Raw genomic sequence first — 16,308 nt, forward strand, 5'->3', positions numbered from 1 at the left:
TGTGATCTAAATCTGATGCTTCTTTTTGTTTCTGCCTGATTCTGATTGGTCTACATGGGTCAGCGTGTTCGGATGCAGCCAGAAAATAAATATTCAGAAATGAATGACTGAATAAAGAAAAGCTATACAAAATTAAATATACAAAATAAATACAATGTTCTTTATATTAATTACTTACTAACGTTATCATTAGCAGGTATTCCTAAAGTATTTGACAAATGTATATTTTGACATCATTAAGATTCTTGTGGATATTAACCTGCTGTATTTACTTTGAGCTCATTACTTTTATTCTTGGAAATGAGTAGCTTTCCATGACTCAAAATAATGATGTAGCTTCAGAGAATCTTCTGTTTGAAACAACCAGCTTTCTTCTGATTGGCTGCCTCGTATAAACAGTAAGAAATCAGAAGAGAATTGGCTTAAAGGGGGAGTGGCCTTAAAGTGGCTTGTTTCAGATGGAAGATGAGCTGCTTTGCAACACCTAAAGTTGACCAGTATAGATATGACAATATACATTTAAATGACTGTATCATTGTCAAGCTTAAAGGCTCCTTTTTACTCCTAAGTGAAGAAAACAAGATAATAAACATGCTGTAGAAAAATTGTACAACTATATTTTAAATTTAAGTGGTTAAGAAGAATACTAACTAAATGTGGAAAACTAAAATAAAATATCAAAAAAATATCTACAGTACAAATAAAAAAAAAAACCTTTAAATGTAAACACACAAACTCATATATTCACTCAGCCGTCGTTCACTTAAAAGAATAAATAAATAGATGTTTATTGCAAAGGGCAGTACTATCACAGTGAAGTGAGCAGTGAGGTTTGTCTATGGATGCGTTGTGGTAGCTGTTCGTCTCTCTCTCTACACTCTGCGTGCACCTGGAAAAAGCCGTCAGAGGGAAATGTTAGTGGCTATGGAGTTGGTGACGAGGATTAGTTAGTTCAATCAGCTGCTTAAATCTGACATTTTTGCAGTTGTGATGTCACTGCGTTTCCTTGTTGCAATGCATGGTACAGTAGTCTGGAAGTGAAAAGTCTTGCATTGTGTGCGCTCTAAAGGAAAGCATCGGTTCAGGTGTTTAAAAAGATTCACGGCACCTTCCATTTATTGAATTTATTGAAATTTGCTTCGGGCAGTTTACAGTCGGTCTTTAACCTCCTAAGACCCGAACTCTTCCACGACATGCGTGTTTAATTTCTCTTTGATATTTGGGCATATTGGGGCCCGATGAATGTAAAAACAAAGAATTACCAGATTTTTTTTTTTTTTTTTACCTCATTTTTGTTTTTAAGAAAAATAAGAGCCACATATGAGGATATTCGTTTAAAATTTTGATAGAACAGTAGCAGTGTAATGTCCTCGTAAGTGGATATCAGGCCCATGTAGAGAAAAATTGAGTATTTTGGTCTAAATAACCCAAAATGTGATGTCCACATATGTGGACGCCAGGTCCTAGGAGGGTATATCGCCCAAATCTCTCCACACTACCATATTCCTTGGACCCTCTTTGTAACAGTGTCCTTGTCTTTTGAGTCTCGGTCTGTGTCCGGGGGGTGTCGTGTTCGCTAAATCTGTCCCCTGAGTTTTCATTAGCATTCTCTTTTGTCATTTTCTTTTATGTCGCTCACACTCGTACATCTAATATGTGTACCGGTGTGTACGGCTACAGTAGCCCAAACAGCAGCATAAGTGGCTGCTCCTCCAACGACTTGGCTCCAAATCTATTCCAACAACACGATTGGTTCTGTTCAGGGCTTTTCTCATCGTTGTTGGCTTTTCGTGTCATCTGTCAAAACAGGGAAGATAGGTTCAATATAAAGTCGACAGAACCCATCTCATATTTCTATAGGAGAAAAGTTATTTTGCGATAACTATCATGATGGTTTTATCACCCAAAGCCTAGTACAGGTTCTATAAGGACTGACTCATGCCAAGCAGTTCCAACAGATTACAAGAATAAAAATATGCAACTGGAAATGGTGGATTTGTTAAGAAGAAATAAGCTTAACCCAACCTACCCTTCTTTGCTTGTGATGGGCAGTTGACAGGCTTTGTCGACTCCAGCGTTTTCGGACCAGATGTGTGTTTGCTTGGTGCATAATTCCACCTGTGTGATGATGAAGCAGAGTCCCACATTTTGCTGGAGGCATTTTCATGTCTAGTGGCTTAGTCTTGGGATTTACCAGTAGGGATGGGTACCGGTGTCCGGTGCTATGATGGCACCAGTTCTGACATAAACGGTAGTAACCAGACCGAAAAGCAGCGCACATTTCGGTGCTTTATTTCGGTGCTTTTTTTTCCTGAGCCATGATACACTTCTAGCCAATCGTTTTACGTTTCCGAGGATAGTAGGCGGGTCCAGGTACGTGCGTTCTTTTAGAGCAGAGCTACAGATTAAAAATGCCCAAGGCGAAGCGGTCAAAAGTCTGGCTGTACTTCACAGCAAAATATGCAAACTCAGCAGCCTGCAACAAGTGCTTTAAGCTGATACTGTGATACTGTCAAAGGAGGTAACACCTCAAATCCGATGAAACACCTGGCGACGCATAGCATTTTTTTTAAAAGCCCAGAAATGCGCCGTATGATAGCTTGCTGCGAGACCTCACACCGAGCGCATCTACTGTGCGTGGGTTGCCTGTTATCGGACCCGGAGTTAGCAATATCCCCCAAAAACCCCGAAGAGGAGAGTCCTGGCCCCTAGCCCTGTCAGTGTAGCAGAAATGATGACGGATGATGATACAGCAGCAGCCGTTCTTCTCTGCGTGAGTCGCTTAATGTTGTTCGTGTGTAATTTACGTTGAGTAGGCTAACCACGTTATTACATTAATGCATGTAAGGTGAACTAGCAAACATCATCATAGCTACATGTGGCTGTCTTCTTGTTTGATGGCAGATACTCCCTTCACCCTGGCCAAAAAGGCTAAAATGACCAAAGAAAAAGTGGAAAACAGTTAAACATGAGAGGTTTTGGACAAAGTTTGTGTTTTTTCCATTGATTAAGCACTGCTTCCAGCCAAGAGTGATACCATATATGCCCCATAGCTGCAGAAAAGGCTAACATTGTTATCTCTTTACAAAAAACCAGCTGAACATGAGAGGTTTTTGGACCAATTTTGTGTTCTCCATTCTTTAAGCACCGGTTTGAGCACCGTTTGAGCACCGGCACCGTTTCAAAAGTACCGATTTGGCACCGGTATCGGATAAAACCTAAACGATACCCATCCCTATTTACCAGTATGAAAAATGTACAGTGTGAACTTTTACTTCAGTTCATCCAGGCACACAAAAACCTTACATGGCATTAGGTGACGTAAACTGCATGTGATGCTAATGAGAGCAGAATGTGAACTTGGAATTTGTGATTATTTTCACATACAGGTAGTTTGTGATTGTTAGCTGTTAATATAATTTTACCAGCACGAAACTGAAAAGTTTTAGACAGAAACATTTTTGGCTTCTCAATTGGTAGCAGTTTCTTTTGATTTGTTAATATGCATATCATTTCCACTTAGACTGTTGGAAAATCATTTGGAGGCCATCTGCTCTTTGGCATCCTCTCGCTGGGTTCTGGGTATCGGCTGCTGTGACTATGAATAAACAAGTGCACAGATGCAGGAGTCAGTATCTCTCCCACAGGTCTGTATCTCCTCCAGATCTTTCTGTTCTCCTTTCCCTGTGAGGACAACCACAAATAGCCACATATTCTTCTCAGCTACCTCATTCATTGATACATTTTGGATATCTGCCCATCTCCTGTGGGTTGAGCACTCATCTCAGTGTCGTGCAAAAGAATGACACGCACTGCATTATTTTTAGCCGTCTCCTACAAGTGGGAACCAGGCCCATGTAAAAAGCACTGCTCTGCTCTGATTGGCTGCCAAGACCTGGAGGGTATTCCATGATGCCTGCCGCAGAGTGACCAGCAGTGGTTTTACCTGCCGACTTGGCACACAGCTTCAGGGCTGAATGGACAAGTTAGTGTATTATTCAGCTTGACAGAGATCAGCAGGAAGAGGCTGTTGGAAGTTTATTGTAGTTTTATCTCTGTATGTGTGTTCGTTGTCCACTTTTGTGTGCATCTGTTTTCATCTCCTCAAAAAAACCCTTGAGTTATTGGCTATGCCATCAATTTTCTTTGAAATACAGTCATTGGGGAAAAAACGTTTCACAGCACTCTTTGCACTTCTGTGAAAAACTAAGTACACTCTTACTGGTTCCACGGGAATTATGAGGGCAAGTAGCAACATGGGGTCGCTAAACAAATGCACTTGAATAGCTGATTATCAGCAACAGCGAACAACTCTATAAAGGCAGAGGTTTTGGCTGTTTGCTGGTCTGGAGTATTCAGGTATGAGCAAATTCATACCACTGTCGCACCATCCAATGCTCAGAGAAACTGCAAAAGCCAAGTGGATGGGTGATGATTTAGCGTTGTTTTGTAGCTGCCGGACCCGAACACCCTGCAGTCACCGAGGTAACCATGAACTCCTCTGTATAACAAAGTATTTAGAGTCAGATGTGAGGCCATCTGTCTGACAGTTAGTACTTGGTTGAAATTGGGTCATGCAACAGGACAACAGTCCCAAGCACAGCAGCAAAACTACAGCTGATTGGCTGAAAAAGAAAGGAATCACACTGTTTTAATGAACCAGTCCAAGTCCCGACCTTAACCTGACTGAAATGACCTTAAAGAGAGCTGCACATAAGTGAATGCCAAATGCAAACTTGACTGAACTGAAGCCACGCTGTTAAGAAGGGTGGGCCAAAATTCCTCCACAGCAATGTGAGAGACTGATAAAGTCAGGGAGAAAACCAGTACTTCAAGTTGTTGCTGCTAAAGATGGCGGTAACTTGTATCGTGGGGAGCATTTTGTTTTTCGCAGGATTGCACAACTCCTGTGAAAACTTCACTTTTCACATTACGCTTTTTTGTTTTAAAGACAAAGGGACTCTTTTCACAATTTTTGTAAGTTTGCCACCACCACAGGGTTTTTAAAATAAAACAATAAAGATGTTAAAGGGATGCAGACTCTCAGCTTTAACTCAAGGAATTTAACAAAAGTAATGGATTACCTGTTTAGGAATTATAGCAATGTGTTTACATACATTTTTAAAGGCACAGAAGTAATTTTATGAGATGATATTTATGTTATAACGTTCACGAAGCAAAAAACATAATCCAAGCAAATAATTTCATTTCATAGGTGCAGTTAAATTCAACAACCGTGTGCATAGGCAGCGACAGAAACACTGTTTTAAACCATATTTGTTTACAATTTGAAAACGTTTGCTGAAATAATTATTAAGTTTGTCCCTTGGTGAGCCAGTTATGAAAACTGGGCTGCTCATTTGACACCCCTGTATCAAGTACTGCAACAGTAATAGGTTTATTAAGAACATTTTGTGCAGCCATATTTTGCACTAACAACATCAAAACCCCTAAGATTCACAGAAAAAATATAAACTTTGCAGAAGAGTATTTTTAGTTTGAATTAAAAGTCTCAAGCTTTTCTAAATTAAGTAATTTATGTCAGTCTTTGCCATTAAAAAGCAATTGTGCACATGCATACTACACATGTAATATTACAATACTGGTAAAAGGAAAAAAGGGCAGCACGGTAGTTAGCATTGTTGCCTCACAGCAAGCAGGTCCTGAGTTCAATTCCACTATCAGGCCCATCTTTCTGCGTGGAGTTTGCATGTTCTCTTCATGTTTGCGTGGGTTCTCTCCAGGTACATTGCCACTGAGTATAGTTAATGGATTCCTTTTTCTACTATATTCATCACACATTAGTTTTTCTTGTCACTGACTGTATGTGTAGAGAGGAGCGAGTCTGTAACCAACTCGTTTTATGGATGCATGGTTCACAAATAGCAGAACCTAGTGTGAGCCTGACCATGCAGGGCCTTTAACCTGCCATAAATTGCATTTTGAGCTCTTAAGAGACGCCTTGATGAGCAGTGTGCTGACTGGGCTCAGCGGTGTCCGGGTGATAAAAGTGCAGGTTGTGCCGCAGCAGGTGCCCGGCACTTTCAGTTAATTGGCTGTCATTTTGCTAACTCACTGTGCAAACTCTTTGAAGCATCACTCCAAGTAGAGACTTCATTAAAATTCTATTTTACCCTTTATTTAGAGGTGACTGTAGAATTATTGGCTTACTCTGTGTATTTATATGTTAACAACAGGAATGAGTCTATTTGATGTTAAAGGGGACCTAATATTTTCATTCCAGCTCTGTATTTTTATTCTTAGACTCCACTACAGTAGCATTGAATGATTCACACTTCACATTTATCACAGTGATTTATATTTTCCTTCAGTGGGCCTTGGAGGAGTTCAGACTTCATCTGAAACCAGCCATTTCAATTACTTCTCCTTGGTAAAAGAAGGCTTGAAAAGCAGGTAGCTGGGTCTTTAATTCCTGAGATGACTATATTAGGAAACTCCTCCTTTTTTGTAAGATTATATAAAGCTAAGACTAGAAACTTTATTTCAGATTTTAGCCAATATTGACAACCACTATTGGAAAAGTTTATCTGAATAGGCAGTATTCAGATAAACAAATGCATTGTGCAATAAAAATAAAAGTTATCAGCTGGTTGTAGTGCAAGTGCAGGTCGAACTGATGAGTGGAAATGATATGCAGGCGGACCAATAATACCAAGGAATTGAGTTACTGACAACTGGTTCTCTACGAGAATCTGTTCACAATCCCTAGTCATGACATTAGAAAGCTGGCTGTAAGCTCAACAGATTTCACAAACCCATTAATGTTGCTTCATAGTGCACCAGCCCTCTGACCTCTTCTCACATTCAACCTGGAACCTCTCAGTTCGTCTGCTGACGAATGCTTGTTTTAGGGTTGAGTGGGGGTAGTCTGTCTGCAGAGAGTTTTTGTTGTCAGTGGAGGCAGTGTATACAATATTTGGTACAATACACTGCAGCCAATGGCGGAGAAGTGTGTTCTAACATACAAAAAGCTAAAGTGAAATCGAGTGTTAAAAACAATGACAAGTGTCCACTGCAGCCACTGTTTGTAGTTTCCATGTAGTATTTTTGGTCTTTTATGGTTTTTCCATGCCTTGCCCGTTCCCGGTGAACTCCCTCCCTATTCCGACTCACTTGTCAACAAATAAGCAATTGACCGACATACATCATCCAAATCCGCTAATGTGCAGTTGTGATTTTGAAGTACTACACAGTTGCAGGTTTGTGGTATGTGAACACTCCTTTCCATTTGCTGTGCAAATGAAAAACACGTATGTAGATGGACACATTTGTGGGACCATTGCGCTTCATCCTCAGGCCTTGGTTCATCTCAGTGTGATGTAGAAAAAGAAAAGCCAGCCAAAGATGTAGCCCGAGACTCCCAGGACAACAAAAGCCAAGCAATGACACAATCAAGACAATCTGGACTTTCCACTATTTTCCAATTTCTGTTTCTAATGCATACACCACAAATAAACAACAAAGCCTCATGGGACTTGATGAGTCAGGAAGTGAAATTTGCCCCATTAGTGATATTGGTTACTATTCCACCTTTAGCCTATGACGATAATGCTGTGTGAATTGCAGTTGATCAACTGTTTCCTCGGTAGGATTTTTATCAAAGTTTAATTATTTACAAATGTAATACAAGTGACAGTTTCTCTATTTGCATCATAACTAAAACACAATAATTCAGTGACTTGACATTTTCAAGTCAAAGACTCGCTGAAAAAAAAAAACGATGAATGAAATCTGTTTTTTGCACATTAATCTAAAAGTTTGGAAATTTCAGAAAACAATGTTAAAAAGAAAAACATTTTTTGACAGGTTTTCTCCACCTTTCTCGCATTTTTTGGTGTTAAAATGCAAGCATACAGTAATATTAAGTCACTCAAACATTCAGTTAGACAAAGAAAATTTGTTTTGGAAGAACTGACAGAAGGAGATTGTGTAAATAATTGAGTTAATTTGTAGTTTAAAATTGATGAATGACATTTACCAAAATAGTTAGCCAAAATAGTTATTTTAGCCAACATAGTTTGTCACTTGAGGGGTTAAAAAAGGATAATTAAAAAAACTAACTCATTCTCAGGTCATAACCAATGGTTTCAATAATGTTTTTGAGCAAACACATCTCCTTTGGTCAAATGTAATTGGTTAGATTCTGTGTGTTTCTATGCAGATATGTTTCTAGAGATGAAGTGTCATGAAACAGTCACCTGGGTTGGTGCTGTCATATGACTGCAGGTTTAAATAGAAGAGGATGTCATCGAGTTCACATACAATGCTGCACGACAACGTTAAAGATTTAAAATGTCTTATGTAACCTCATGATTTCGTCCTCTCTAACCCCTGCTGCTGCTATGTAACAGAAGAATGAGCCGTCTAAAATTACCACATCCATTTGAATAAAGTGTTCACGGCCAATTGAAAATGACAATAGAAATAACAATTGTTCCCAAACACTGCTGCGTAATGTAGGCAAAACCAAGTAAAATGAATAATTTGACATCTTTTTCATACAATGAAGCAGCCGTCTCTCCACAGTCCTCATAGGCCATAATAAAGGCAACACAAAGAAGGACATTAGCATAGTCATTTCAAGACCTCTCTTTTGAGTCCGGCAGCAGATCGGGACCTGAGTGCACTGCTCTTAAAATGAGCCCACTGGGTCTTTATTAACAGGTTCAGGCCTGCTGGTGAGAGCCACGTGGAGACGGTTTGGGTGAATGAGGCTGCTGCTGCTGTCAGAGCTATGTGTTGTAAATAGTGGGCCATTTGCACAAGAGCAACTTGCACTCTCCATCTACTTCAATTAGAGTGTGAGGGTAATCAATAGGCTTCAGACACTGAAGAAAGAGCTTTGCTGAATAGCCTAAATGTCAAGATGAGCCATTTGCACAGTCGGCCTGGAGTTTGAGGGGGATTTCATCAAACTATCAAAGTAGATGATAGCAGTAAAAGTGGCCTCATTGCCTTCACACAGGGACTATCCTGTTTGTTATGTAGTATTATCAGGGCATCGTGTACTTTTACACATCTAGACAAACTTCTCCAGCCCATCTGGTGGGAATCGTTCGTGAGCCAGCTGAGAGACATCATCTCTATGGCATGTCCTTTATGCGCCCATGAGTCTCCTTCCAGTTGGACATGCCCAAAACACAGGTGATGTCCTGGTCAGATGCCTGAACCATCTCAGTTGGCTCCTTTCGATGTGGAGCACTGGAAGCTCTGTAGCCGACAGACTTGGAGGTCCCAAAATGTATTTCTGTCACTTTGTGTGTGGCTTCAAACCACCACTCCAATGTGTCACCAATCGATGCAGCCAAAGGAATCACGTCATCTGGAAAAAGCAGAAATGGGATCCTGTGATCGCCAAATCTAACACTTTTTTTTTTTTGTCGTACCTAGAAACTTTGTCCTTAAAAATTTGGACATGTGAAAAAAGTTCAGTCCTGGTGTCCAACATCCAATAGAAATGAGTCTGACTTAGCTTTGCCAGCAATGCAAGCATTCATCAGTTTTAGCACTTTTTTAAAAACCTTACCTGTTGAGTTTCATTTCACAAAGACTAACTAGGATTGTAACAGGCGATACATTTTACATCTAGACTTAAGATGTACATAAGAATTTATCTATATCAGAAAGCAGTTTCATCACTAGCTTAAGTATAAAAGCATGAAAAAAGTAACAGTATACAACTCTGAGTAGAAAATGTATATCATGTGGAAGAATAAAGAAATTACAGAGACGGTAAATAGTTGAGCTGGGATGTCGGTGCTTAATAAGACAATCAGGGTAGTTTTTATGTCCTCATTCCTGTTTCCCATACACCAGAGAGTTGCAGGAACACTGTTTTTTTTATGAATGATCTTTAATGTCATTGTCCTTGGTACTATCAACAATACTAACTAGGTACAGAACTAGAACATAAACATCCCAAAATACAAAAGGATTTTGGTGTCTGGGTCCATGACGGGTACAATGAAATCCAGCTGGGCTTTCTTTTTCTAACGAATTAATCATAAAATAAATGTAAAGTCGCGGCATCAGCAGATGAGAACAGCAGCATTATACACGATTTGGCCAGAGTGAAGTGTCTTTATTTCTGTTTGTATTGACGTGTCAGAGTATTTCTGACTCATGTTTACAGTCAGTTTAAGCAACAGCCCTGAAAATGATCCCAGTTTTTAATCGCTACCAGTCTCGATCATGGTGGCCCGTTAATAACTAGACTTATTAATTAATAAACAAACACTGGAAATGACCCATAATTTAACATAACATATCAGATATCATAGCTGCGGATCACAACATGACTAAATAAAGAATTAGGTATTAAACAGTCCTGTGAATATTTGGGTTTGCCCTCAGAAAAGTGGCTGTTACTTAGAAACATCAGATCAAAACATTTGAAGCAAATATACAAGAAATAGATAAGTTTAAGTATAGGTATAAGTAACGGAATACAAAACTTGTATAAAATAAAGGTAAATGCAGTCATTTAAGGACATTGTTTACATTTGCATTGGTAATATGTTCTTTATTTTTGTGGAACAGTCTAATTCTAAAGGCTAGGTCTGTTCTAACCCTGCACGTCTCTGTTACGCCGCCCCCTGGTGTATTTTTGGCTTGTAGTCGAGCGGTTTAAATTGCAGTTGAACTTTTTATTTCATGTTGTCCTTCATTTTGAAATTTAATAAGCTACAGTTTCTCTCTGTGATCCCTCTGCGCCACGAGAACGCACCTCTATTAGAACCTGAATGAAAAGAGGTTATTGCTGTCATCGCTGCTGCAGCTTTAGCAGCGGCTTTTTTTTTTTTTTTACATTTGTATGTCTGACTAGAGCTACTAATCACGCGAATCCCATCATAATCTCTAAAACGGTGTTAATAGCAAAAGAGGATGAAATGATTATGAGGAGGAAATGCTCAGAAATGCAGAGCTAATTCTGAAATGTAATCAAAAATCTGCCTTGTTAATCATTTCTTTTTAGCCTAACAGAAGATCCACTAAATTATTGCAGCCGTGAGCGTAACTAAGCTTCCTGTTTCCCTGGTAATTAAATTCACACAAACAGACCTGCAGTTACATCTGAAGATACTGACAAAAATTTAACTAACGCTAAGTGCAGCCTTTTCAGAGGGGGAGAGGGCTGTAGGAGGGATTGGGAAGTGTTTTTGTTTGCTTGACATCCTGTTTATGAGAATGAGTGTCCATCATTATGCTGCCGCCTCCAGGACAAATTAAACTGGGATGTGGTGAATGTTCCCTCTGTGGGAACAAAGATGAAGAAGAAGTGTCTGTTCAGATTTACTCGAGTCAGAGGAAGAAATAAGGACGTGCTGTCTGTCCCTGAGTTTTGAAAGCAGTGACTGAGAGGCTCACAAAGTGCTGTCTCATGCTGCTCAGCGGTGGCTCAGGATGAGTCAGCAGCGAGGATGCTGGATCAAACTCAGTGTCCTAATGTTTTTCTCCCTCTGATAAGCGTTCATGTGAAGGCTTCAAATGCCCAGGGCAGAAATGGTGACTGAAAACTCCACAGTTCACCTGACTGTTTCCCATAAACACACACGCATACCATGTTATGAGATAAGTGACATTCTTTTCCTGCTTTCTCATCTCTCCGTTTGTACATCACTACTTCTTCTCCTCGCGTTTTAGTCCCTCCCACAGGTGCGAGCAGAGGAGCCAAGGAGAGAGGAATCGAGGCAACGGCATTTTAAAGTGATGTCAATTAAATATGACATTTGGCACAACTGCATGATAAGTTGGGCTTTATGGCCTAAGTACGTCTGTATTTTATGATGTCAGGCTCAAGAGCGCTCATTGCGTTTTTATATTCAGGGCTACTTTTAATTGGCAGTTTGCCATCCTGTGACAGGACAGCATGGTTTGAAAGGAGCTTGTGGAATACCCACAAGCTCAAATCTAATGTTTTGTGTTTCTTGATGCACATTTCCCACAATTATTGTTTATATTTATCAATTAAATTAATAATTTGTACTTTAAAAAGACAGAAGATGGAGGTTTTCCAGTGTTACTTCTAACTAGGATATTAATGTAAAAGACTTTATCTGGTTAAGTTTAAACATTAAAACTGCTGTGGGTACCTGGCTGCCTCACTTTAGGCTATTGTCCTACACACTGATGTTTGTATTCTAACTAGGACACACAAGATCTTCTTTTACTCTTTAAGTATGATAGCAAAGCTGAAAATCAGCCAAAAAGCATTTCACTGTGATCTCCACAGTGATCATACTGGAAACGCTGGTGGTGGCTGGAAGGGTGCAACGTGCTCAACGTGTTAGCTGTTGAAGACCATGCTGTGGATGCAGGGCTGAGGTCATTATGCACTCGCCTCTAACATCATTCTGTGTTAGTAGCGTAATGAAGTTGTTTCTATCCCGGACGCAGTTTTTCCACTTTATCATCGTGCTCATGAAATTAAAAAAGTCTGTATTTCCACTTCTCACAACTTTGCTTGACCTTTTTCCTTCTCCCTGCACACAAACTGAAATCAGCTGATCGTTACGTAAGTGCACAGGAATAACATGGCACATCTGACACTTTATTTCTGTCCTCAGCTCATGTAGATATTTGAAGACCTTTGTAACACAACTTGTGACATAAATGTAGCCACGAGTGTTGAATTTAATGCAGCAAGGCATCACATAACTGCGTCACAGCGTTACCTGTATGTGATCATAGTAACCCCTTATTATAATTTGATATAAATGAAAATAACGAGTTGTTTAAAGAGTCCTCCTCCCTCCCTGCTTGGTATGTTCCAGCTGTGTGCCACACCTCTGTTATACCCGAAGGAACAGTAAATGACTGTAAATGATCTACCTGTTGATCCTGGATTATAACTCCTCTGACAACCTCCTCCATCCTCCAAATGCATTTTAGGACCGAAACATCCTTTAGTGTGGCACAGAGACGTGGCTTTCCAGGTCACGGGCAGGAAAGAGGACTGAGAGAAATGAGAAAAATCTGTTGTTTCCCTTTTTCTGGTCTGTGTGTCAGTTTTCTTTGCTTCAGCGGATTTCATCCATTCGTCATCTTCATCTTTCAGAAGTCTAGACACGGTGGTGTCATCTTCTCCAAATATAAAAAATCTGTCCAGTAGTTTTGAGTCTACCCCCAGGTGCCCTCCCAGTTCTCACTTTGTTAATTACTTTCTTTTCGGTTTTGTCATTATTCTTATTTTTGTCTCTTTTTCACCTCTGTTCTCCTTCCTCTTGCCTATAATCCGGAAATCAATCACAATGAGCCATGTTGAAGGATGTCTCGATTCCTAATATTCATCAGGAATATCTCTTCCACTAATCCTTATTATGGTCGCAGGGGAGCTGGAGCCTATCCCAGCTATCATACGGCAAGAGGTAGGGTACACCCTGGCCAGATCACCAGTCTGTCGCAGGGCTAACACAGAGAGACAGACAACCATGGTGGATTTCAAAGTAGGACCTTCTTGCTGTGAGGCAACAGTGCTAACTGCTTCTCCACAGAGCTGGTTGATTCCTAATTATAATACTTACAAACTAGCATTATTACTGACTAACATTCCAAGATTTTAAAATTTTACTTGTAAAGCATTAAATGACCCTGCTCAGTACCATGCCAGTGTGTCTGGGTGTGGGATTGGTGAAGGGGCTTTGCTGGTTATTCCAAGGTCTTGGCCACCAAACAAACATAAACACAATGGTAGCGTCTTGCCTTGACACTCTTTTGTTGAAAGACGATGAGTATTTGATATGTGGAAATGTTTTTATGTTTATTATCTTGGTTTCCTATTATTTGCCCTGCCATCAGCCTTCATAGTCTTTGACTTCATATTGTACAGTGGACTAGATGAGTCATGATGGAGTTTTAATTACCAATAAAGCATGACTGAATTAGCAGAGCTTGTTAAATTAGATGGCATCTTAAGTAAGTTAGATGATATATTGATAAATTAGCATGAGATCATTAGCATAATCAGTAGCTACGCTGTAGATCCTGCCTTGCAGATAAGGAGACCAAGTGAGGGCACAGACACATGCAATTAGTCTGCCTAATTAAAACTCTCTCTGCAAACAATTGCAACTGGGTGCCCATTTGATGAACTGTGAATATAAGACAGATTATGTTTACTGAGCGAGCTGGTGCATTTATTTCTCATGAACCTGGCAGGGCAGCAGCAAAAAATCTTGTTGCATAGCTTCACTGAGGGTATACAGCATATAGATGAGCAGCTATGAGGTTACAGATGAGCAGTTTAATAAGATTAAGTGGTGGACCTCAAAAATTTAGCCAAGCCATGCAGTTGTTCTGAAAGAGGAAACTATCCATACAAACTGTTTTTTGTAGCAGCCAATAAACAAGTTTAATTCTGCAGTGCTGGTAGACATTTTAATCCGGGAGTGTGTGGATACTGACTCAGTGTTAGAGCCTCCAGTGGACATTAGTGGGACTGCAGTTTTTCTTACTTTGACGGATTCATCTGCTTGTTTATCTCTGGTTACTATCTGTCTTTATTCATAACCTGTGGATCTGAGTGTTGTGAGGCCACTCTAATAGCCATTTGCCCCCGCACACTTTGTTAAATGTCAGGTTTATTTATACAGTTATATTTTATACTCTTTGATATTGCACCATCCACAGTCTGTAACACACTTGCTGACCAGTGGCTTTTCAGACTGAACCGTAGTGCATATCACTGTATGAGTGAGATGGTATGAGCTGGCTCTTTACCATCTGCACTGCTGCTAAATGCATACAAGAAGGGGGGCGTGATTGATTCCTGTCGGCTTTTGCTTTTCCCCATTCTCCATCATTAATAAACCCATTGAGGGAAAACAAAATTTGAAAACCATTTGTGCTATTTATCAATAAGTCAGTAATTTCTAACCAGCCTTCTTTTCTGGACCTCAAAATATGACTTATGATCCTAAAATGATGAATGAATCATTGAAGAGATTTGAAATGAGTTTTTCATCCATTTATCAGCACATAACATGAAACAAACATCAGACCTGTCAGACACATTCGGGGACATGTAGAACATCTTTAATGCAATTCATGAAGTCATTCATGCTACAAAAGAAATGTAGGGCAGGCATTTTTAGTAAACACTGTTATTGTACATTATTTTAAACATGTGATGAAGATGTTTAGGGATACTTTGGTGTAAAAGAGACATAGGTCTTTGTTATAACAATCGCTGATAATGGAAGCCTTTATTGAGTTCAGTTCCTTTGAAATAGATTATTAAGTTATAACTGATGCTCATACTACTGACAGAGGTAGGCAGGTGGATCACAACACTGTGAACCTGCAGTACATGGTTTGTTTTGTGTTTTGTTTACTCTCGCTTTCTTTAACTGTAAGTTAGGCACTGAAACTATTCTGTTAGATTTTGCTTTTATGCTTAACAAATAGCCAGTTAGGAGTGAGACCAGTGTTAATATGGATATCACAACACAGCTACAGGACACGTTGTGATGGCAGGCGTATTTGACTACCAGGGGAACTTAGACTTGTTTTATTTTGCATCCAAAGCCCATTTTTATCTCAGGTGGACCAGATCAGTAAAATTATACCCTAAAAATCATTCTTTAAAACCAAAGAAATGCAAGTACAGCTTTATTGAATCATCTGTTTGAAAAACGGATTATGAACAATTGGAGTGCAGTGCCAGCCTGTCCCAGGTGGACCCCACCCTTCACCATATGACAGCTGGGATAGACTCCAGCCTACATTTTTAGATTCTCATTTTTATTGAAAAACTGAACATATTAATGATTTCACTGCAATTTTCAAGCTTTGCAAAGTGGAACAGATTGGACCCTTTGAGGAGCCGGTCCTTAAACCTTCACTGTAAGAAGGTTGAGACTCGATATTATATTATGTAAAGTGTCATAGCTGATGAAATGATAATTGCATTCTCATTAGATTACATTACAAAGCACACTATGTTTTAAACTGTATAAGGTATTTGATATTAAAAGAACTAAAGCGATTTTATTAACAGCTAATATTTATTCTCTTGCAAAAATCCAGAAAATTGGATATTGATCATTTAACATTCACTTTGATTGACTGTAGCTAGGAAACATAATCAAGCAGCTTTACGGTTATTATCACTTTTTGATTGGTGCACAAAAATGCATGAAATCAGAGATCGAAAAGCATCAACACATAACAAACCAGTCTCCTCTAATCCCATGTTGAGAAACAGGTTTTTCTGCACTTTATAAAGCAGGAAAGTTGGAGTTTATGAATCTGCTTGCTGGCCGTGCCGATTGCAGATGTTTTTAAATG

The 16,308-nt window shown here is 39.5% G+C and overlaps 1 protein-coding gene across 2 annotated transcripts in view; it reads left to right on the forward strand.

The window, feature by feature from the left end:
* Positions 1–16,308, forward strand: part of rab6ba (RAB6B, member RAS oncogene family a) — a 65,948-nt gene that overhangs the window by 15,747 nt on the left and 33,893 nt on the right. The window lies entirely within an intron of this gene.

The sequence above is a fragment of the Rhamphochromis sp. 'chilingali' genome (genome assembly GCF_963969265.1).
Source record: "Rhamphochromis sp. 'chilingali' genome assembly, chromosome: 3".
Taxonomy (NCBI): domain Eukaryota; kingdom Metazoa; phylum Chordata; class Actinopteri; order Cichliformes; family Cichlidae; genus Rhamphochromis; species Rhamphochromis sp. 'chilingali'.